Source organism: Chrysoperla carnea, chromosome 4 (genome assembly GCF_905475395.1).
Source record: "Chrysoperla carnea chromosome 4, inChrCarn1.1, whole genome shotgun sequence".
Classification (NCBI taxonomy): Eukaryota; Metazoa; Arthropoda; class Insecta; order Neuroptera; family Chrysopidae; genus Chrysoperla; species Chrysoperla carnea.
Window position 1 is genome coordinate 32,817,494 of NC_058340.1, and position 6,274 is coordinate 32,823,767.

Here is a 6,274-nt window from a genome sequence, read left to right on the forward strand (position 1 = left end):
AATCAAGAAACTTTCTTAATCTCCAATTTCGATAAAACTCATTATATAAGGTAATTTTGACCCAAAAAGTACGAAAATCGGGTGTATTTGCTGACCGGTTGAATAGTTTTTGAGATACGTTCTAAAATCGATCCAAATATTGCGATATCTCAGAAACTCTGTAACTTATTATGGGTGAAATAATTTTTAAAATCAGTTAAGTAGGTAATTCAAAAATGACGAATTTTCACACAAACTGTCATCTCCTTTTCACCACCAAAATTGCACAGTTTCATAAAAACTTTCATCCCCAATTTGACCCTCTTAAAGAATGAGTTTTTATGAAAAACGTAATATCAATAGTCTATATAGTCTCAAATGATGAGCTCATATATCAAGTTTTACATTTCTTACTTCAAAAATGACATAGTTCATATAAACTTTCACCCCTTAGAAGAATGAAATTTTTGAAAATATTAATACAGGAAACTTTTGTAGTGAACCATGCTCATTTATCATTTTTTACATTTCTAACTTCAAAATTGACCAAGTTTCATACAAACTTCCAGCAGTCATTTGAACTCCTTGAGGGACAAATTTATACAATATTTTTATTTTATAAATCTTATCAAATAAAGTAAATATAATTTTGTGATAAAGTGTAGGTATGTATATGCAAATGACTTTTAAAAAATCCCATTAAGAAAATTAAAAAATGGGCACAAAACATTGAAAAAATTAATATTATATTATGTACTAATTAAATGTATGTAACTAGAACAAATCTGTCTACATTATATTTTGTACTCAGACCGTTTACATTATAGACCGTGAGCCCACAATAAAACCAAACTGCAATTTGTATTCATTTGCCAGTTATGCAAATCTAGTTTTTTATTTTAATTTTTCGATTTACAACGATTTTTATGTCTGGCTTTTTATATGAAAAAAATTCATTGCGATCACAATATATCGAAACAAATGACATGAAGCTTACAATTGGAAAATATGAATGCAAAATTTTTCGAAAAGATTTATATTTTTTGCCAGTTGTTTCTTTCCTGACATTTGATTCACCGTATTTCGTTGCAAGAAAGACCAATTCGTCAAAATACGAAAATGCAAATTCGAAAATCGGATAAACTCAATTTCCAAATGGCAAACAAAAAAAGTCATCGAAATTTTGCTTCATTGTAAGCTCTTGGTGTATTATTAATAAAATGATTAATTAGGTCATTTTATAAATATGAAACAACGCTTTGTACCTACATGGGAGGAGACGTAAAAATGATCTATTAATAATATTTATTGTTTAAGTAATAATGAATGACTTTTAGGGATCAGTACCATAAAACCATGGCATTCCATAAACCAAGCACTCCTTCTAAATTTAGTTGAACATATCTTTAATATGTTTCAAGACGGTAGGACGTTTGTCCCGATATCTAGTACAAGGGTAAATTGTAGTGAAAAGGAAAATGAATAATTTAATACAAAGTTAGTATTTAAAAAACAAATAACATTGAGATCGGGTAAAATTTTTCTGTACTTTTAAAAATAATCGATTTAAAAAAATTTATAACGTCATCAAAATCAAAAAAAAATTAAAGTTACTTTATCCAAACCAAATTATATAAAATTTTTAAAAATCAAGTATGTAGGTAATCCTATTAATCAAATTTTTCGTCATCTTTACACATTTTTAATATGTTTATTTATAGTAGGGTTCTGGTTCTGGCATCTAGTATAAAGAGAAATAGTAACAAAAAACTAACACCAGATATAAATTTAAAAAATTCAAAAATAATTTAATTCGGATCGAAATTTGATTGAGATATCAAAAAAAAAGACGATTATGTTCAACTCTTATATACGGAAGCCTGAATGTCTCACTGTCAATGTATGAGAAAGTTTCGCTACACTAGCATATTTTTTAAACGTGCACTACCCACAAGTATAAAACCAACTTTAAAAAAACACTACTTTACAACAAGTGCACTTGTGACTTGTGGCATTATGGAGACGAACCTTTTTGAAAATGTTCCTACAGGCCCCTAGATATAAATACATTTCTCACACTTCACTAGTTTTCCTTTGTGTTGCTTAATGGTTAAGTATCTTTTACTCTTACAAAAGTCTTTTAAACAATGTACAAAATACTACACCTTTATTGAAATGAAAACACACCTTTAAATAAAAACTTAATTCGTGACAAGTTAATACTTACCTTAAAATAATTATCGGTTTGTTTATTAATAAAAATTCATTATTGAATCATTTTTCAATTTTTACTGCAACGATATTGGAATCGTATCAGGTCAAATTGTATGTCAGATAATTTTACCAACGAAAGAAATAAGGGGAATACAGTCTAACTTCTTTTGATTACTCAACAAGCGCGGATATTATTTTTAACAGAAATAAGGGTAATAAAATATCAAAAGAATGTACAATTAGAAAAAAAGTAGGAGGAAGAAAGCAAATTTTTCGTCAAAGGGCTCCCATACAAACGGCTCCCTAGGTTTATTTACGAAGATTAAGAAAAAACGGTTGTCAGCACTATAAACCTGCTTAATTAAATTTTCTCAGCACTTTCATATCGTTTTCAAACCCCTATCTAACTCGGAAAAATTATGACAATAACCAAAAAGTCGATAATATTTTCACCATACAAGAGCTTAATCGATCCATCCATTGCGGATACATATTTACAGGAAGTTTGAGGCAGATTATTTCCAAAAATTAATGCAATGTGAGAGAAAGATTTGTTTAAGAAAATTGATGATTTTTCAACTTGAGTATTGTTACTGCTGTCAATTTCTGATACAACAGGTTCTCTTAAGTTCTGTGACATCAAAAATCATTGAGAAATTGTTTATGTTTATGTGGAAGCAATACCCCAAGCTGGCCAAAAACTTGATCAAAAGGTTGGGGCCTTAAGCATTTTGCCAGTTGGGTCTATTGATTTTGACTTCGATGTATTAAATTTATGCATTTGAACCGACTTCAATCAAAAAAGGAAGACGTTCTCAATTCGACTGTATTTTTTCAAAACTTTTACTATAGTCTTCCCTGAATTTTTATTATCCCACTTTTTGCTCCCATAAAAACAAAAAAATCTTTCAAATTATGTGGATCAAACTACAAATTCGGTTCGTACATTCACGATTGTTCAATTATTCAAGTAATAATTTATATACAATTCGCATTACGTAAAATGTTTTTTTTTAATGCAGACGAAATTATGTCATCGCGACTGCATTGAGATGCGAATGACGCCATTCTTATCTGATTTGGAATAAAATGAAATATGAATACTTTTAAATCTGGAAACAATTTTAATATTTAAATAATTTATAATTTTTTACATTCGACCTCTTGTTTGTTGCAAGTACTTCGAGACTTGAGACTGGCAAATTTGGGATATCAAGCAAATTTTTGGTAGCCAATAATTTTCATCGTAAAAGGTCATAAAATAAAAATAGGATAGGTTAGGTTGGCTGTCCACGAAGGACACATTTAGGCTATAGAGCCCATTATGATACCATACATGTGTTATACCACATTTCCGCTGATAATTTCAATTATCAGCTCCCCAATTTCAGAGGCTGAGTGCACCTCCTTCATGCATAGGTATACCATACACCAGTCCATCACAACTATTAATTAAATTAATTTTGTTGCGACGGTGGGAATCGAAGTCGCTACCCTAAGCATACCGGAGGACAGAATTGGTTACGCCTTATCCAACTGAGCTAATAGGGCGACAAAGTGAAACAAACAAAAAAATTAATAATTATACGTAAAATTTTATTTTAACAATAAAATCAATTATTTTAATTGATTTTTTTTTTACAATTATTTTCAGTTCAATTTATTATCGTGAACAGTTTTTGTAGTGTGTGAATTTTGTGAGAATTATTTTGAATTTTATAATATTTTGTATGAAAATAATTTAAACAGAATCATTAACCAGTTACACAAAATACACTGAAAATCAATGAAACCGACATGAAAATAAAACTTGGAATAATGATTGTCAAGAAATTGGCTTGCATCCAAATATGGAAATTTTTGAAACTTTTAAGCATTTTAAAACTATTGAATATGTCGTCGATAACTTATATCGTCCTCATTTTTTATGTTTCTCAGTGTACTTATTTTGTTGTATTCATAAAAAATTTTTTGTTTAAATATTTCTTTGTATACCATGTATATGAAATATACCAAGGTAAACTAAGTTTAGTCCCAAGTTTGTATCGGTTAAAAATATTGATGCTATGAACAAAATTTTGGTATAGGTCTTTATAAAATCACCTAATTAGTCCATTTCCGGTTGTCTGTTATACTGTCTGTCGTCTGTCCGTGTATCACCTCGATAACTAAAAAGCTTTTATAGCTTTTAAAGAGATATTAATTGAGTCTTCTTGTAAACCGTTAGAGATAGAACAAAAATTTAAATGTAGAAAATGTTTCTTATAAAAAAATAAACAATTTTTGTTTGAAACATTTTTTTGTAAACATCACTGTTTACCAGTGAGAGCGCAAACTATGCGCAAATTGTATAGAGTCTTGGATCCGTAGGACCCATCTTGTATAGTATGTATTATATGGGTATATCAGTTATATATGTGTGACATGTATGTATGTGTAATGCGATAGAGTAATCAACACTGTCTATACATGGTATTTCAACATTTAACTCAGTCAATTGTGTGTTTTCACTTGTTTTTCTTTTGTCCTTGACTAAAATTTTTATAAAACCATAATATAATAAAAATCAACAGAAATAAAATAAAATTATTTTGTCATTTTTAATTGAAAATATAAATAATAATAATAAAAATATAATTATTTAACATAATAATAAAATTTTTAATAATTTAATAATTTTTTTATATTTAATCTTATTTACTCAAGTAACATTTTAATAAAATAATTCTCTTTCTTGTTTGAAGAAACTACTTGATTGACGTTTTTATGTATCCGAAATCAGCCACGAAATCAGCCAAATAGTTGTTAAACAAAAAAGGTTGTAAAAATTTAAAAGAACTTTAGGAATCGATTCTCTTAATATTAAAATGTTTCATGCGGTTTTTCCGCAACAAAATTAATTAATTCTTTTATTTAATTTTTTTTTTACCATTTCTTGGAAAAATATTTAAAGCCTTCAAAAGAAGATGTCATAGGGTCAGGGATATATCACTTTTTCATTAATAATAGGAATTTTTGAATAAAATACAAACCCTGTAATTAAATTTGCACATTTTCCTTTCAATTGTACCTCGTTCGTTGTAATTCATCAATAAATTACACAAAAAACTTCCAGGTCGAAAACTACGAATTTAAAGAAAAAGTGTCTGATTTTTGTGCCTCCCTCAATTAATGTCTCTTCAGATAATTTTTTTGATAAAATTGACCTTTCTTATATAATAATTTTGTGAATTGAATTGAGGTTAAAAGAATTATTATTTTTCTTTAAAAAAAAATTATATTTAATTATTAAATATTTTTTTTTATTGAATAATTAGATATTTTGTAATGATTACTTTGAAATCATACAACTTTTTTTTTGTTAAACCGTTTTGCAAATTATTATATATTACCTAAGTAATAAATAAATATAATAAAAATCGAATCCTTGATATAATAATAAATGTATTATATTTACATTTTATGAAATAAAAAATACAAAGACAAGGCCATTAAATCAAGATAAAAATTATTAAAATGTTATCCAGTTTATATTAAATCCTGTTATATCAACTGAACCAACAAGAGAAGCAACAAAGATAACTTTTTTTATTATTCGTTTCAATAATTTTAATAATCTTGATTAAAGAAGTTTTTTTAATTATGTAAATAATGATTAGTAATTTCATTGAATTAAAATTATTATAAATTTTTTTATATTTTCAATATTGAACAAATGTGAAAAATAAATACATATCTTCACAAAAATTTTTTGAAATGAATCTTTGTTGAAAAAATAAGTATTACAAATTATTATTTTCTCTTTTCTCAAGAAGTTGCATACTTTCCTCCTAGTTTGCACAACTTTAAGTTTCAGTTTTATTGCTCGATAAATGAGTGAAATTTTTAATTATCCAAACTCAATAAGGGAGGTATCACAGGAAATGCTTTAGTTTACTAAGCTTTCTAGTAGGAACAAAAATTTTGTATAATAAATTGAACAATAAAATAGACTTCTTTAGTCCATAACAGTACCAGCCCTTTCGCGTCTAAAAGAAAGATTGTTGATAGGTATAAATTTAGGCCATTTTTGAAAAAAATT